The following is a 17,214-nucleotide window of genomic DNA, read 5'->3' as shown; positions in this document are numbered from 1 at the left end:
GGAATTCAATTTGACTCTTGAAACAGATTTTTAAAACAGAGCACAAAACGTTGTAAACTTCTACAATGGTGCCCTGTCCACAGAAGGAAAAAAAAGGCAATATGTATAATCCTGTTTTTCACGTTACTATGGAGTCGTTCACTAACCCCAACTGCTTCTCATGGATTGCTTCTCCTCTCGTTCCTCCCATTCCAGATCTTTACTGGTAAAGAGCCCTATCTATTTTGAATTCTGAGTCACTTCCTTTTCCCTGAGTTTTATGCTTTAAAAGTCTTCACTGTTTCTTTAGAATGCTTTACAGAGTGGCACCGACTTCCATGTTAGTTCCCTGACTTCTTATCCTCCCTTTTGGCATTTTCTTTTACTACCCACTAGCTGTCAAGGGAAGGGGGGGATACTTGCTTATTATTTGAATAGAGTATCAGATATTGTTTATTTGTTTAGAATACTTCTCATATTTGCATAAGTTTCCCAACTCAGTGATCCCCAAATACTACATAATACTATCCATTAAACTCCAAAATAGTCCTAGAATATCTTTGGCAATTGTATTTATTCTCACTATATCGGAACTGAGGCACAGAGAGGAAAAAGAATTCCTGATAAAATGGCAATTGAGTAAGGAGGTATAAATGGAAAGACAATACAAACAAATCCTTTGAAAAGAGACCCTGATTCAAACCCCAGTTCATTAAAACTCTAATGGAAGGAGGGGGAAAGTTTTCAGATTAAGAAAAAATTCTATTTTTGAGCATACAACTGAAGAATTTAAGCCAATCATTCTTTTATTTGTCTGCATTTACAAGAATTTTCTTCCTTTTGTCCATTTTATGCTGCTAAGTTGCTTCAGTCATGTCTGACTCTTTGCGACCCCATAGACGACAGCCCACCAGGCTCCCGCGTCCCTGGGATTCTCCAGGCAATAACACTGGAATGGGTTGCCATTTCCTTCTCCAAGACATGAAAGTGAAAAGTGAAAGTGAAGTCGCTCAGTCATGATCATTTTATGACCAAACTTAATCCTGAGAATTTTCTCTTTTAAGGGCGTGGTGGTGGTTTAGTTGCTAAGTCGTGTCCAAGTCTTTGGGACTCCATGGACTGCAGCACTCCAGGCCCCTCTGTCCAAGAGATTTCCCAAGCAAGAAAACTGGAGCAGGTGAGTAGCCATTTTCTTCTCCCGGGGATCTTCCTGACCAAGGAATTGAACCAGTGTCTCCTGCACTGCAGGCATATTCTTTACCACTGAACTACCAGAGATTGCCTTTATTTAAAAGCACTTCTCTATAAATCCCCTCTTCTTACAAGTGCCCCTCTTCCCAAAATTCTCCTACCTCAAAGTTGTTCTCAAGGCCTGGTCCCAGAATCACAAACATCTGGACTCACCTCACCTATCTCAGACCTAAACCAGAAACCCTGGGGGTGATACCAGCAAATCTGTGTTTTAACAAGCCCCAGGTGATTATAATCTATGCTAAAGTTATTGGTAACTGTCATTATCTGACCCTGGATGTAACACCCTGGATTCAGGTATGCTGAAGGGTGATCATGAGCCAAATACCAAGCTGTTTTCTGGTCACCTACATGATTCAAAGTATGAGGCAAGATCTATGAAGGAAACAAAGAGGAAAGCAATAGTTCTAGCCCAATTCTTCCACCAAGTCAAGTGGCACCAGAGCTAAAAGCAGCTTCTGCAAGCAGCAAACTGTAAAACAGTTATTTTCTCGTTTCACCTTTTCAGCTTCATCCACCCTGTACAATCTTACCTATTTTGATCAACTTTTAGTTTTAATAGTTTATAATAGGTGAGTTGTTGTGTTTACATCTAAATGAAGGTAAAATAAATCCAGTCTCTGCTGAAAGGAATAAACTCAAATTTGTTTGATGACCCTTATGCACTACTTACAGGAGTTTTTAACAACTGAAGACCAATTTTAACTAATGGGTTCAACAAAGACAACCACCACGAGGAGTTTACTTATTAAGTATACGATTACAAGATAAAAAGATTTTTAAGCACTTTGCAAACTTTCTTAAAGAAAAGGAACCTGATGAACTGACAGGTACACAGCATGCGAATGTGATGTACTTGGGAAAGCACACCATGGGAATTCCTTTAACCATCCTGAGGGTTAGGCTCACCAGAAATTCTCCACCTCCACTGCATATTAAATTACCTATGAAGCTTTTCAAAACTAATGCCAAGGTCTTGCCCCCAACAATACAACAGTTCCCTTTGGCTTAGACAATCTGACAATTCCCTACGATTAGCCTGGAGGCCAGCTTGTACATTTTTAAGATCTTCAGGTAATTCTGATATGCAAAAGTTACAAAGCACCAATGTTAATACAACCAGTTTTTAAATTCTGAGAGGTTAGAGATGTTCTTTGTTGTTATTTAGTCGCTAAGTTGTGTCCAACTCTTTTGTGACCCCATGGACTGCAGCCTGCAGCCCACCAGGATCCTCTGTCCCTGGGATCTCCCAGGCAAGAATACTGGAGTGGATTGCCATTTCCAGCTCCAGGGGATTTTCCTGACCAAGGGATCAAACCTGAGTCTCCTGCATTGGCAGGTGGATTCTTTACCAGTGAGCTACCTGGTAAAGAATGGGCGTTCTTTACGTTAAGCATAACATGCAAGAATTAAGTCACTCAAAAATGTGAATGCTTACAACAATGTGAAGGTCCTTAGTGCCACTGAACTATACAGTTAAAATAAGGTTAAAATAATAAGTTTTATATTATGGATTTTTACCACTATAAAAAAATTTTTTTAAGTACTCACTAAAAAAAGCGAAGAAATGTCTTGACTATTGAGACTAAATTAACCAAATTGATCTCTGGTCTTGATTTGTAACTTACAGGATAATAAGCAACACTTTTGCTACATTTTAACATTTTATGACTATTTCAGCTTACTCAGGCAAGTGAAGTATAAAGGTTTGATTATAACACCTGCAAAGGTCATTCTTCCTCAACTGGAGGAGCGGAGCTAGGTTCTAGCCATGCCTAAGTACCTGTTTTGTCTGCACTGCTTGTATCCTCACAGCAGGCACAGAGAACTGACATGGCTGGATCTAGCATGAGACACCCTGAACTGATGTTAAAGGACCCAATCCCGGCTAACGAAAGCAATCCAGCCCCAGACAGCGGTCAAAGACATGCAACTTCAAGCCAAGAACAGGCAGAGTTTAACTTGACATCCACATGAAGTAAGTGTACGTGTGAGTATGTAAATCCACTTTCCTGAGAACTGCATAACACAACAGGTAAAATTCATCTAGTCAGTCTTCTAGCACAGAACAACATACTTGCACTCAAAAACACACAAAGAATAATGCCTGTGCTTATCTTTTCAAGTTTCCATTCCTTTCCCAAAGAGTTTTCTTCCCTCAATGTTTTGCCTCCTCTTACCAGTTTAGAGCAGAAATTATGTTAGTAATTGAAAACTTTTAAAATTAAGTGAAAATGTGGACACACCTTCAGCCAGAAAGATACCACAAAACATGTCAATTCTGGTTCTATTACACTGCAATATATGAAGTGTCCATAAAGATGTTACATTTAAATTATGGAATGCTTCCATTTCAACTCAGACACAAAAAGATTTGAAGAGTTTTCAACAATCAACTTTTCTCTCCAAACTGCTAAAGGGGTGGGGGGGAGGTGGGGAGGATTATATTTAGCCACGTAAGAAATGTGGGTATATTCAAAGAACCCCAAACCAGTAGTCATAAAGGAAAGTGGGCAGTTTGGAAGTCACTTTTCTCCATATTTAGATGGATGGATCCAGAAAGAAGTATTCAAACACACTTCCCTTTCACCCAACTGTCTTCACATCCTGAAAAATAGTGTGCAAAATACTTTTCAAGTCACTGAAACTCTCCTCTGAGAAGCAATACTACCAGAAAAAAAGCACTTACTTAAAAAAATTTTTTTCTTTCTTTTTTGTTAATCCTAATATTTGCCCAATTATGACAGTACAAAATGTTTAGTCACTATTGTTTACACTGTAAGACAAACATTTTCCTGAAGGACTAGATTCTGCCTATCTTAGGGAAACATACAACATCTATTCCGTAGCTTACTCCCTTTCTTCAGTGTTTCCCTGGTCAACAAGTCATGACTATCTTCTATACAATTCAAATTTCTGTTCCCACTTCCACACCCACCAGCACTGCCTTCACTCGAGCTGCCTTGGCCTCCTGCCTGCCCCTCACCATCTCACCACCTCGCTCTCTCCTTCAATCACTCTGCTGATGGAGGAAGAGAAAAATCACCGTAGCAACTCCACTTACTTCAGTAATCAAACTCATTTACAATTTAAGGTGTAGTCTATCTATTATTCCTGGGTCTGACATGGGGTTTACTGAGAGTTTACTGCTAAAGATAATGGCAATAATTTTTAACTGCATGAAAACATAAAATACTAATGAATAATCTAAATTACTTGCTAATAATGTAAAAGATAAAGTTGGTCCATCTTTCACTATTAAATAGCCTTAACAATACTTTCCAGGGTGTTTCCAGCCTACTCCTCACAAAAGAAAAACATTATCAAAAGAATGAATATAGGTTGATTCCTCCACTTCCATTCTTCTTTCTCAAGATCGCTTTGGCTATTCGAGGTTTTTTGTATTTCCATACAAATTGTGAAATTATTTGTTCTAGCTCTGTGAAGAATACTGTTGGTAGCTTGATAGGGATTGCGTTGAATCTATAAATTGCTTTGGGTAGTATACTCATTTTCACTATATTGATTCTTCCAATCCATGAACATGGTATATTTCTCCATCTATTAGTGTCCTCTTTGATTTCTTTCACCAGTGTTTTATAGTTTTCTATATATAGGTCTTTAGTTTCTTTAGGTAGATATATTCCTAAGTATTTTATTCTTTCCGTTGCAATGGTGAATGGAATTGTTTCCTTAATTTCTCTTTCTGTTTTCTCATTATTAGTGTATAGGAATGCAAGGGATTTCTGTGTGTTGATTTTATATCCTGCAACTTTACTGTAGTCATTGATTATTTCTAGTAATTTTCTGGTGGATTCTTTAGGGTTTTCTATGTAGAGGATCATGTCATCTGCAAATAGTGAGAGTTTTACTTCTTCTTTTCCAATTTGGATTCCTTTTATTTCTTTTTCTGCTCTGATTGCTGTGGCCAAAACTTCCAAAACTATGTTGAATAGTAATGGTGAAAGTGGGCACCCTTGTCTTGTTCCTGACTTTAGAGGAAATGCTTTCAATTTTTCACCATTGAGGATAATGTTTGCTGTGGGTTTGTCATATATAGCTTTTATTATGTTGAGGTATGTTCCTTCTATTCCTGCTTTCTGGAGAGTTTTTATCATAAATGGATGTTGAATTTTGTCAAAGGCTTTCTCTGCATCTATTGAGATAATCATATGGTTTTTATTTTTCAATTTGTTAATATGGTGTATTACATTGATTGATTTGCGGATATTGAAGAATCCTTGCATCCCTGGGATAAAGCCCACTTGATCATGGTGTATGATCTTTTTAATGTGTTGTTGGATTCTGATTGCTAGAATTTTGTTAAGGATTTTTGCATCTATGTTCATCAGTGATATTGGCCTGTAGTTTTCTTTTTTTGTGGGATCTTTGTCAGGTTTTGGTATTAGGGTGATGGTGGCCTCATAGAATGAGTTTGGAAGTTTACCTTCCTCTGCAATTTTCTGGAAGAGTTTGAGCAGGATAGGTGTCAGCTCTTCTCTAAATTTTTGGTAGAATTCAGCTGTGAAGCCGTCTGGACCGGGGCTTTTGTTTGCTGGAAGATTTTTGATTACAGTTTCAATTTCCATGCTTGTGATGGGTCTGTTAAGATTTTCTATTTCTTCCTGGTCCAGTTTTGGAAAGTTGTACTTTTCTAAGAATTTGTCCATTTCTTCCACGTTGTCCATTTTATTGGCATATAATTGTTGATAGTAGTCTCTTATGATCCTTTGTATTTCTGTGTTGTCTGTTGTGATCTCTCCATTTTCGTTTCTAATTTTGTTGATTTGATTTTTCTCCCTTTGTTTCTTGATGAGTCTGGCTAATGGTTTGTCAATTTTATTTATCCTTTCAAAAAACCAGCTTTTGGTTTTGTTGATTTTTGCTATGGTCTCTTTTGTTTCTTTTGCATTTATTTCTGCTCTAATTTTTAAGATTTCTTTCCTTCTACTAACCCTGGGGTTCTTCATTTCTTCCTTTTCTAGTTGCTTTAGGTGTAGAGTTAGGTTATTTATTTGACTTTTTTCTTGTTTCTTGAGGTGTGCCTGTATTGCTATGAACTTTCCCCTTAGGACTGCTTTTACCGTGTCCCACAGGTTTTGGGTTGTTGTGTTTTCATTTTCAGGCTCTACTACAAAGCCACAGTTATCAAGACAGTATGGTACTGGCACAAAGACAGAAATATTGATCAATGGAATAAAATAGAAAGCCCAGAGATAAATCCACGCACATATGGACACCTTATCTTCGACAAAGGAGGCAAGAATATACAATGGATTAAAGACAATCTCTTTAACAAGTGGTGCTGGGAAATCTGGTCAACCACTTGTAAAAGAATGAAACTGGACCACTTTCTAACACCATACACAAAAATAAACTCAAAATGGATTAAAGATCTAAACGTAAGACCAGAAACTATAAAACTCCTAGAGGAGAACATAGGCAAAACACTCTCCGACATACATCACAGCAGGATCCTCTATGACCCACCTCCCAGAATATTGGAAATAAAAGCAAAAATACACAAATGGGACCTAATTAACCTTAAAAGCTTCTGCACATCAAAGGAAACTATTAGCAAGGTGAAAAGACAGCCTTCAGAATGGGAGAAAATAATAGCAAATGAAGCAACCGACAAACAACTAATCTCAAAAATATACAAGCAACTCCTACAGCTCAACTCCAGAAAAATAAACGACCCAATCAAAAAATGGGCCAAAGATCTAAAGAGACATTTCTCCAAAAAAGACATACAGATGGCTAACAAACACATGAAAAGATGCTCAACATCACTCATTATCAGAGAAATGCAAATCAAAACCACTATGAGGTACCATTTCACACCAGTCAGAATGGCTGCGATCCAAAAGTCTACAAATAATAAATGCTGGAGAGGGTGTGGAGAAAAGGGAACCCTTTTACACTGTTGGTGGGAATGCAAACTAGTACAGCCACTATGGAGAACAGTGTGGAGATTCCTTAAAAAACTGGAAATAGAACTGCCTTATGATCCAGCAACCCCACTGCTGGGCATACACACTGAGGAAACCAGAAGGGAAAGAGACACGTGTACCCCAATGTTCATCGCAGCACTGTTTATAATAGCCAAGACATGGAAGCAACCTAGATGTCCATCAACAGATGAATGGATAAGAAAGCTGTGGTACATATACACAATGGAGTATTACTCAGCCATTAAAAAGAATACATTTGAATCAGTTCTAATGAGGTGGATGAAACTGGAGCCTATTATACAGAGTGAAGTAAGCCAGAAGGAAAAACATAAATACAGTATACTAACGCATATATATGGAATTTAGAAAGATGGTAACAATAACCCGGTATACGAGACAGCAAAAGAGACACTGATGTATAGAACAGTCTTATGGACTCTGTGGGAGAGGGAGAGGGTGGGAAGATTTGGGAGAATGGCAATGAAACATGTAAAATACCATGTATGAAACGAGATGCCAGTCCAGGTTTGATGCATGATGCTGGATGCTTGGGGCTGGTGCACTGGGACGGCCCAGAGGGATGGTATGGGGAGGGAGGAGGGAGGAGGGTTCGGGATGGGGAACACATATATACCTGTGGTGGATTCATTTTGATATTTGGCAAAACTAATACAATTATGTAAAGTTTAAAAATAAAATAAAATTAGAGAAAAAAAAAAAAAAAAAGAATGAATATAATGATCATTCCTTCATGTTTTTTACAAAATAAGGGAGCTAACCCATATATTGGACTTCAGAATTACTGTGTGCTTTTGGAAACAAACTTATTCTTGCATTCATTATCTTGAGGAATGGAGAGTAAAAAATAACCAAACTTAACTATTTAAGCACAATAACAAAAACAAAAAATTACCTCTGTGAATTGACTAAGAGACTTTTCCCATCATTTGACATGATTTTTCAGCAGTATATTAGGAAATGACTTTCCTTTTGTTCTGGACACTGAGGAGGTGCTGGCCAGGCACTGGGAAACAAAGATTACTAAGATTTGACCCCTAAACCTTAAGAATCCTTTACAGTCTTCTTTACATGAAATTTCCCATTTCAAATTATAAGTGTAAAAACAAAGGTAAAAAAATACAAAAGAATAAAGCAAGAACTAAAGACTACAAGCTGTGACATAAAATGTGGCGGACAATCAAGGTAACGAGACAATTAGCTTCTTTGGAATTATCTGGCACACAACAATCCATGACTTTTAAGGAACTCCAAGCAGTGGTGCCCTCAGAAATGACATTTTAGTCATTGCTGAACAAGCCTGCAAGACAAAAGGGCACAGAAGCTAAACTCCCAATGCATAATTTTTAAACATATTATTATGAAACATTATTATTTTGAAGCATTACAACTAAAGTGTGAAGACATCTGAAAACTCCTAACCAATGCCTCAAGTTCAGAAAGCTTTCCTGAAATGCTTTAAACCGACAAGTAACAAAAAAAAGCGTGGTTCAATGTCTAGCTGTAAAGGATACTGGGAGCCTAATAATGGTTCCTTTTTTACTGGACCCTTGCCTTGCTTTAGAAACTCTTCTAAGTGCTTTCTACCCAATATGTCATTTAATCTCCACAGCAATTCTTTAAGACTGTTATTATTATTCCAATTCTACAGATTAGGTGTAGGTAAAGAGAAGTAACTGCTTTTACGATATACATCTAACATGCAGGGGACTTCTAAGCCAGGCAATCTTACCCCAAAACCCATAATAATCTTACCAATATGCTTTACTGCCCCTTCAGTACAGCCTAAGAGCAAAATACATTAAATAAAGATTAAAGAAGTCCAGAATTTCATTGAAATGTGAATGACAAGACATAAAGGAGGGAGCTTACCCAGAGGAACTGCTTCATAGGCCTGTCTGAATAGGGCCTCTCAGGTACAGTGTGAGAATTAACTGTTTTATCATTCAGAAAAAGAAACAGCTGAAGCTTCAACCACAAAACTTACTTTACATGTAGGAAAAGGTGGAGCCACTGTTTTATCCACAATCCTTTATCTGAACAATATATATACATTTCCATAAACCTTCATCTGAAATGTTGCCATCACCATCAACCCCATGAAAGCAAGCCTATTGTTAAGTTGGCAATAAAATAGACACCAGAACTTAAGACAGATTTCCATGAGCCAGATAATCAACTCAATGCCCACAACTGATCATGACATCAATTTAGGACAAAAATCATCACCAAAGCTGTATACATTACTAGACGGTGATGGTGATGATGCTGGTACTTACAATGGATTGTATCTCACAACCTTATTGCATAGGGATTCCCACTACCTCCATTTTAAGAGAGGAAATTGGGGTTAAGAGTTTAACCATTATCTAGCAAACAGTCAGGGATTCACACTACAGAGCCTTTACTCTCAGAACATAATTTTTATAACTTCTAGCAGTTATATCACTCAAGCTTTATTTGGAGAAAAAGACCAAAGAAAGTCTGAGAATATAATTTTGGGTAAAGGTTTTGTCCTAATTATGAATGTGTGGTGGTTGTGGAGGTGGTTTAGTCACTCACTCATGTCTGACTTTTTGCAACCCTATGGACTGTAGCCCTCCAGGCTCCTCCGTCCATGACATTTTCCAGGCAAAAATGCCCCATGGAGGAGGGCCTGGCTACCCACTCCAATATTTTTGACTCCTGCATTGACTGATGGATTCTTTATCACTGAACCACCAAGTAAGCCCCATGAATATGTAAGAATAGCTAAAGACAATCAAGATTACTGGGCAAGGCAGAAAGCAGCAGACAGAGTGGGTACATCTGGAGAGGGACTTCACACCTCCTGGGATACAGCACAGTCTGGCACTGATGTAACCATTCTCATGACATTACTTGGTCCCAGAATGATGACAGCTGCACTTAGCATCCCAGACCCTCCTCCAACCACCTCCAAAAACTGGGCTTTGCACTCTAGCTGCTGCTAAGTCACTTCAGTCGTGTCCGACGCTGTGCGACCCCATAGACGGCAGCCCACCAGGCTCCCCCGTCCCTGGGATTCTCCAGGCAAGAATACTGGAGTGGGTTGCCATTTCCTTCTCCAATGCATGAAAGTGAAAAGTGAAAGTGAAGTTGCTCAGTCGTGCCCGACTCTTAGTGACCCCATGGACTGCAGCCCACCAGGCTCCTCCGTCCATGGGATTTTCCAGGCAAGAGTACTGGAGTGGGTTGCCATTGCCTTCTTCTGCTCTAGGCACATCAGTATTTACTGGTTCTTATCACTCTGCTGGTAATCTTCCAGTTACTCAGCAGCAAGCTATTGTCTGAAAGGGGACCAATCAGGTCAGCATACAGAACTCCTGTTTGCACAAACAACTACGTATGCCCTGTGTGTGAGAGACAAGGTGAATCATCATACCCAAAATAAGGCTTCCAAGCATTTGAGAGATCAGGTATATATCTACAATGCTAAAAGTGATTCTTCATCAACCTTTCATCAATACCACACACACACGGGTAAAAGACCAATCTGTCCCAAAGCTTAAGTTATAAAATCAGCTGGCAAGCTGGTGGAGTAATTCAGATTTTCCTAGAAACTCAAAGATTCTCTCAACCTAGAGCCTCACTGGAAGGCTATGTACTAATAACTCTCACCAAATATAGCTTTGGATCAATCAAAAAGATGGGCAGTACAGAAGGGCTAGCCTGGGCTAAAGATTTGGTATTTTTAATTCTACAAGATTTATCAAGTGAGACCTTAACTGTTCACAGTAAGATTTCAGGTTAGTGATCTCTCACAAATCCCCAGATGCAAAACAAATTGACTTTAAAAGTGGTTTCCTGTGCTCTGAAAAAAGCTCTCAAAATACAAAAATTGTAACAGGAAAAAAAAAAAAAAAACCTTTCCCCATATAATGCAGACTTTCCATAAATAATTAAATACAATCAAATAAAAATCAAATAGATATTCAGTGTAATGAAAGCTCGCAAAGATTCTCAAAGATTTAAAGGCAGTCATATGCAGTAATTTCACTTTCAAACCACCCAAATAGTTTTGATGAAAATCTTGTTTGCAAATTTACGCCAGGACAAGGAAGGGTGCAATCAATCTTAGAAGACCGACTTCATTTACAGCAGGTCCCCTTCCTTGGTTTTAAGCCAGTAAAGCAGGAATACCTCATTTTCAGTCAGTCTGCTTTAAAGGCACAGACCATATAGATTTGCTCGTGAAATGATAGTCTACCTCAGCTTGTAAGCCCTCCCAGTGACATCACTCCTGTCATTTCTCAATTAACAAAGCAGGAGACAATGAGAGCTCCCTAGGACGTGTCTTAAAATTCTTAGAAAGAATGTCAGGTTGGTGCTTTAATGTGCCAAACAAGTCTAATAAGTGCACTTAAAGTACCAAGTAAGAAAAAAAAAAAAGTAACTTGAATGTCCCTGTGGCATTCTGGATTCCGAATATGGCGGGGTGAGGGGGTGGGAGGGAGACAAACAAGGAGATTCAGAGATGCGGAAAGGCTCTCAATGGTGTCATTCACAGAGCCTGTGAGCAGAGCGTGCTGTTCATCAATGATACGGTTCCCACACTCGGTGGGGCAGGCGGAGTCAGACACAGAGCTGAAGAAGGCTTAGGGAGAGCAAAGCAGGAGGGGGAAAAAGCTTCCACTCTAATAGCATCCAAACTACAGCCGTCTCAGAGAAGGGTTTTCCTGGAGCTTCCCCTCCTGCCATTTCAAGATCTCTACCCACTTAACACAGATTGGCTGAGTAATAATCATCTTCATAAAGATGTCTGGATTATTCTGGACAAAGAACACTAGCAATTAAAAATATTTAAATATTATTCTTTATAGAATAATGGTGATCCCAAGCATTTCACTTTTATCTTGTTTTTGCTATTATCACCATAACATTCATCTGTTTCCTTCGGGCTCACTATTTGAAATATAACAGACTTGAAAGATAAAAACTGTAGCATTAGTACAGGTCAATATGAAAGTTTTCAGACTTCCAAATGTTTTTGTAAAGGAAACTGATTGGCTTTAACTAAAATGTGATTTGGAAGCTCTTCTACAGAGATTTTCAAAGCCACTAAATCACATAACTAAACACCTTTAAGTTCCCAGCACAATAGTAAAAGTTAAAAGAAATATCATCACATCTGATATAATGCCAGAGCTAGTCAAGGGTCTAAAGTCAGGAATTATTGCCAGGCTGTGTGGCTGGGGTGGGTTAGGGTGGAGGATACACTGTTTCCTGTCACAGTGAATTCACAGTCCAGTTCAAGGGCTAAGGGAAGGTTGACACATACCACCAGACGCTCACATGCAGTGCTACCTGCTCCTCCAGGAACGCAGAGGAAGGTCAGAATGGACTGAAATGGAGGGGCGGAAAGGGCCCTCCTGAAGGAGACAGACCTAAAGCTTAAAGGAAGTGTGGTATTTGTTTTGGCTGAAGGGTTTTACAGGGAGCAGAGAAATGGCCCAGAAAAAAAAGATGGCATGTGTGGACAGGAAGGAAGGCTGCGCTGCCAGCACCTCAGCCCAGACAAGGATATGAAAATAATGGAAGAGACCTGTGGCTGCCCTCTAGTAATGTCTGAACTTAAGCAAAGGAAAGAATTCATATTGATTGCTAAGACTCTTTCTTCCCCCAACAATTAGCTCTTTATACACTTTCATCTGGCCTAGGAAAGAAAAATCTTTTGTCTAGGATGCCATAGGTATAGTGCTGCCTCCCCGTGAGAATGAACTATGACCTTCTGTGGCCCCTTCAAGACCCATGATTCACGTTTCATGAAAAATATTGAGAAATATTCCATCAGAAATGAATCTGCTTTCACAGCATATTGTATGTTTCCTGTGTTTTCCTTCCTTCATTATCACCAAGGACATTCCCATGAAAACAAAAACAAAAATCTCATTTTTTCCCCAGAGTAACAATATTCTTGACTTTGATTTGCTCTGAATTTCCAGAATGCCTTTTCATGGCATCACAATAAGCTTCTAGGGATTTTCTAGCGATGTCATAAATGTCCAACAGAGAAAACCAATACGCTAACAAATGCAACTGCAAGCAAAGGGGGTTGACCTCATACAGTGTAATTTCAAAGTTTCCAGGGAGACCTGCAACCAGCTCCTCTCCCTACTCCTAAGTCACAAGTCCCCGCACCCCCACCACCAGCAATCCTTAACCTGCTGCTAGTGTTGAAATAGCAAAGCTACAAGGCTGACAGTTTCAACCATGGCGTAAGCAACGGGTATGACTGTAATTTCCAGGAAGGCCACCACCACCAACCGTCGATCCATCCCTGCCAAAAAAACCATCTCTCCATCTGCTGGCTGGTGTTGAAAGAGCATAACTAGAGCTTCATCCTCTTAACTTTAATCTTTGGTAAAATGCAAATACTTCTTTCAGAAGTTTCCATTACAGTATGACTCAATTTCTGATCCTTTCCTAACCAGTCCTCTACCATTGTACCTCTCTCCTTCCAGCACCTCACGTGGAAACCCCACCTAGCAGTTCAGCCCACCCCAACTCTGGGCCCAATCCTGACTCTGGACAGAAATAATTTAAGGATTTATAAAGCAATACTCCCTATATCAAACTATCCTGTTCTTACTTCTGTTAACAGGGTTCCTGTCTTACTCCAAAGACCCAGCCTCCACCACCCATTTTTGCTCTCCAAACCACCTCCATCTTATCCTGGGGACCTAAGTACTCATCTAGCATCCTTCCCAGAATCCTGCTACTCCAAGAATTGGAAGCCACCTTGTTTTTGTCATGTGCTCAAGAAAATGGAGTCGATTTCAGTTCATGACTCCCTGATGTAAAGCCACAGTGCAAGGCAATAAAGAGCTCTGGTCCTGGGGCTTTCCTGGTGGCTCAGTGGCAAAGAATCTGCCTGCCAGTGCAGAAGACATGGGTTCAATCCCTGATCCAGGAAGATCCTACATGCAGCTGAGCAGCTAAGCCTGTGTGCCACACTATTGAGCCTGCGCTCTAAACCCCAGGAGCCAAAACTACTGAGTCCAGGTGCTGCAACTACCAAAACCTGCACACCCTAGACCTGTGCTCCAACCGGAGAAGCCACCGCAATGGGAAGCCCACACACCGCGACTGGAGAGGAGCCCCGCGCACCACAACTAGAGAAAACCCTGCGAAGCCACGAAGACCCAGCACAACCAAAAATAAATAAAATTATTTGAAAAACAAGAGCCCTGCTCTTTCTCCCTATGTGACTGTAGCTGTGTGTTAACCTCTACAGGTCTCAGCTTCATATGTATCTGTCATACCCATGCAATGAGAGAATACATAAGCCTAAAAGTTGAAAAAAATATATATTAGCAATGATAAGGATGTTAATCACAATGAATTTATAAATATACTGCCTATTCCCACATTCTATATTGATATGTTCTACCCATCTGGAGTGAAGCATTCACTCACTCACACTGGAATGCAAATGAAGGGGTCAGTGAGGATACCCGGCCTGAGTGACTGCCTATTACACATGAATGGCCAACAATGGGTCTGGACTAGGGTTCCTTCCAGTTCCTGCAGTTGATCCTGTTGTCCCAGTGCCTCCCAAGCCCTAGCAAACCACTTGGGGTTCCAGGTCCTTGTCCCTCTCATCCTGTTCTGTGTCATTTCAATTAGCTGGGCCCTGTACCAATATGTCCCAAATAAAGATAACCACAGTATCTGGGTGTTCAGAAGAGAATAAAGACTGAAGACTCGGAGGAAGCCAAAGATAAATGGCTCCACAATTCTTCTTTAGTCAACAGCATTTTTTTTAAATCACTGAAAGGGGTGTTAGTGTCACTTGTCACTTATCTCCAAGTAGCATCATGAATAAATACAAAGCTCCCATTGTGGACAGAGCAATATACTTGCAAAATACCCTGCAGAGTATACCAGTTACGAACATGCACTCAAAAGAAGTGAGGAAGAGGCTAACTAGATGAATACACATACACACACACACACACACACATACCCTCTTCAAACACCAAAAGTAAAAGCAGGTGGCATGAAAAAGTGGACTTTATACAAGTTGATCCACTCAGCAATTTGCTTCTTATAGATTCTATTACACATACTCAGTTGCAGAGGGACACAGTCTTCCAGCCAGTACGTTGAGTTCCAACCTTACTATGACCAGAAGCTCAACTATTCTCTTACTAACTGGCAACATAAGCTTCTTTTCTATGTAGGTAAAATAACTTTTCATCTAGTTTTTTCTAGTGTGTTCTTTTTTAAAGATACAGAGTGAATTTTGAGGTTTTATTTGTTGATAATATGTTACAGTAATACAAGTACGTGGAAGATTCTGTATCTTGTACTACTTTAAAATATTTTCTCTCTTCTTTTGTCTGAAGTTCCTTTGTATGGTTTGGTTTTTAAATGGTTTAGAACACCAACGATCAATTTCGGGAACACGACGATCAGCGAAATGCCATCAGAAAAAATACCGTTCATGAACAGCTAAATCATTTCAGATTAATTGCAATTGAAATGAGTTTTAATTTTTTTCCTAAATTTTTGTTCTTACAGTTAAAAAAAAACAAGTAGTGAAGCTACACAGCAGCATACTCTATTATGCAGGATAGAAAAAAATTAAGTTTTTCCATGTAGTTCACTATGGAAAACTAAAGGGCATTTCCATTTGTTTTCTTTATACATTGGTGAGCAAGCCCAGGTATTAACAATAAGACCTTTGGGCAGATTTCAGTCTAACCAACAACCTAGTATTGAGCTCAATTACAGGCCAATTTACCATTTGTCCCATAATCCCAATCACTGCCAAAAAGCTATATCACCAGAGTGCCCTCCAACACAGCAGTATCTAAGACTAACTCCAGATCTGGGTTGATCTTCTTACAGTAGAGCCTCATATGGATCAGAGTACCTATGTCTCTCTCTCTTTCCAAAGTGAATGACAGAGAAGAGGCACCAGTATTACACAAACCAGAAATTAACTGAAATGGCCTAGGAGCCGTCCTTAAAGAACTACATTCAAGGAGCCTCGCTATACCTGGAGTTTATTTAGATAAGATTCTGGAGAGCTGATGCAGTAGTGGAATAGCACTTTTGGAGATCTTAGGAGGGGTATCTCGCACACAGGAGAGACATGAATTACTGAGGGCAGAGGGTGCACTGTGGTGGGCAGCCTTGTAAAGGGGCCCCCAGTGATTCCGGCCTGCTAGTATTCACATGCTGTGTAATCACTGTTCTCGAGCGGGTTAGACAGAGTACTCCCTCTTGCCCTGTAGTCGTTGCTCTGATGAAGCCAGCGGTCATAATGTAAGCACCTCCATGGAGAGGCCACTTAGCAAGGAACAGACGGAAGCTGCCTGCCACTAGCCCACCAAAAACCCTAAACCCTGCCAACAATCACTTAGGCGAGCCGGGAAACAGACTGAAACTCAGACATGCCTCATGGTGGACGGCAGCACTAGCCCACACTTGGTTCTTAGCGTTTCCATAGGCCCAAAGCCACAGGACACAACTAAGCTGTACCTAAACTCCTGACCCACAGAAACTGTAGACAACCAATGCTGTATATACCTACCAAATTTGAGTAACCTGTTACTCAGTAATAAATAACTAAGAGATATTTAATATAGATTTTTACCTCTAAAAGCATCATTTGGGTAGCATCACAGTATGTATTTGAAACTTTCATCTAACTTGAAAAAGTATGTGCTATTCTATACTGGAATTTTAAGGTCTCTTAAAAATCTCTGGATTTTTCAGGGGACCAAATTCCATAATACATGAAGACAATGCAAACTTTCCCATGTTGATTTAATTCACTTAACAGTCAATTAATACTCAAGATATTTAACTGTGTCACTTATATATCACAGGCCCACTCAGCATTAAGGAGCCCCTAATAAAAGCAAAAAAAAAAAAAAAATTCCAAGATAAATTTTACTTCTAGAAAATCACATGCAGACTCAAAGATAAACTTTACTTCCATAAAATAATAAAGGAAATTTTTTTTTATTAGAAAGCTTAC

General features: G+C 39.6%; 1 protein-coding gene and 1 long non-coding RNA gene across 41 annotated transcripts in view; one reads left to right on the top strand and one right to left on the bottom strand.

Annotated features, from left to right (window-relative positions):
• The window catches only part of FNDC3B (fibronectin type III domain containing 3B), a 361,710-nt gene that overhangs the window by 246,316 nt on the left and 98,180 nt on the right, over positions 1-17,214 (bottom strand). The window lies entirely within an intron of this gene.
• On the top strand, positions 1,040-17,206 carry LOC147379539 (uncharacterized). The gene is made up of 3 exons (XR_015161805.1): positions 1,040-1,156; positions 3,046-3,208; positions 13,825-17,206. It is a non-coding gene; the product is annotated as an uncharacterized LOC147379539 (long non-coding RNA).

Source organism: Bos grunniens, chromosome 1 (assembly GCF_055505025.1).
Source record: "Bos grunniens cultivar Pamir isolate PY7600 chromosome 1, Bosgru_T2T1.0, whole genome shotgun sequence".
Lineage (NCBI taxonomy): Eukaryota > Metazoa > Chordata > Mammalia > Artiodactyla > Bovidae > Bos > Bos grunniens.
Note: the sequence above shows the minus strand (reverse complement) of the source record. Positions and strands in the feature narration are given on the sequence as shown.